The sequence below is a fragment of the Hipposideros armiger genome, unplaced genomic scaffold (assembly GCF_001890085.2).
Source record: "Hipposideros armiger isolate ML-2016 unplaced genomic scaffold, ASM189008v1 scaffold_112, whole genome shotgun sequence".
Classification (NCBI taxonomy): Eukaryota; Metazoa; Chordata; class Mammalia; order Chiroptera; family Hipposideridae; genus Hipposideros; species Hipposideros armiger.
In genome coordinates, this window is record NW_017731462.1 from 1539139 (window position 1) to 1541088 (window position 1950).

Consider the following 1950-nt stretch of genomic DNA (forward strand, 5'->3'; position numbering starts at 1 on the left):
CACTTTTCCAACCAAGGAATAATTTTCCAAAACAAAAATAAAATATAGCAAAACAGCAATGATGTGCTTTGTTAAGGTTTTTCCCTTTAACTATGCCTATGACTGAGAATACCTAAGTGATTTTAAGTTCATCTTTAGAGCACTTTTTATTGTTTTATTACTTGCTTTTTCCTACAGATGGAAGAAATTATCTGATGGTAGAAATTATCTGGGAGAATTATAACAGCTTCTATTCGAGTTACATGATCAATTTGCCAAAACTTTGCTTTCATCATCCTGAACTTAATTTCACTAATAGTCTATCCAGAATGCTTCCATGTTCAGAGTCATATTTTGCTTTTCAGTGTTCATTTTCACACTAGAGGCTTTGTCCATACATTCAACAAAAATATCTTGAGGATCTAAGGATCCACTCTGTGCTCACAATTGTCCAGCCCCTGGGACGACAGCAATGAGCCAGACACCCCTGCTTTGGGGTAGGTAAGAGACTGATCCAATGGCACAGAGTGATTTAAGTCATAAATTTCCCATTTATGTGAAATCTTTTCCATAACTCACCTAAATCATTAGGCAGTTAATCACATATAATATGCTCTCTTTAAAGCACCATAGGTAAGCAATTCAGAAAAATCATCCTAAGTCATTTTGCTGAAATAGGAAAAAAATATGATTTTTATTAGCTTTACTTCTAATACAAACAAATTTTTGTTAGTTTGCTTTTCATTTCTCATCTTTGTAAAATGTCTGTAATGTTAATTGGGCAATTTGTCAGTTGTCAGCATGTTAGTTTTTTTCAAATTTAAATCCTGTTCTCAGCATTCATTTTTCATATTATTTAATATTACAAAGTGCACCCTTTTAAATTGTGTGCCCTACATACAAAACCATTTAGCATAAATAATACCTGAAACCTGAAGTAATGTTAAATTCTTTAAATGATAGGATTGAGCCCTATAAAAACAACATGTAGGTCAATGAAAACATGTTTGTTTTGGCCAATCCTGAACCAAACAAAGACATTTTTAGCGTATGAATATTATCTGTATCATCAGCAGTAGAAATTGATAAATTTTTTTTAATTAGCATGCCCCTTAGCCTAAAAGCCTAAATTTTATTAGACTAAGTGGCACTTAAGAAAAAAAATACATATATATATATATATATATATATATATATATACATTCTATATATTTTTAATATACGTGTGTGTGTGTGTGTGTGTGTGTGTGTGTTTTCTATATCCCTTTTAGGATTTCACAACTGCTAGCAGTTTTTAAATTATCAAGTCACACAAAGAATCCCCTTGGCTTAAAGGCCTAAATTTTATTGGATTAAGTGGCACTTAAGAAAAAACAACATACATATATGTATACATATATATTCTATATTCTTTTTATATACGTATGTGTGTGTGTGTATGTGTGTGTGTGTGTGTGTGTACTTTTTCTATATCTCTTTTAGAATTTCACAACTGCTAGCAGTTTGTAAACTATCAAGTCACCCAAAGAAAAAGCATTATAACTATAAAGGGCTCAAAAGCAATTTGGTAAAATGTTATTTCAAGTCTTTGAAGCTGCTAAAGGCCAAACACATGGAAGTTTATTTTCCATTTTTACTGACTGTAGTTTCATCCAGACCAATGGCCCCTTCATTTCATGGTATTGCTTCCATCCATTGCTCCAAGTTCTCAGCTCTCGTCACAATCAGGGTGAGCGAAGAAAGCAGAGCGACAATTACCACCACGAGATCTTATCTGGCAGTTGTCTCGACTGACACAGCTACTTTCCAAGCTGCTATAAATGCATTAAGACTGCCTTTGACCTTTTTCCTCATCTCAGCAAACTACAAAGGAGAAACTGTCACTGAAGTGTTATTTTTCTCCTAAGATCCCAAACTTGTAAAGCCTTCAAACTGAGAAACCCTGATCATAAGAGAATACAGCCACAATCC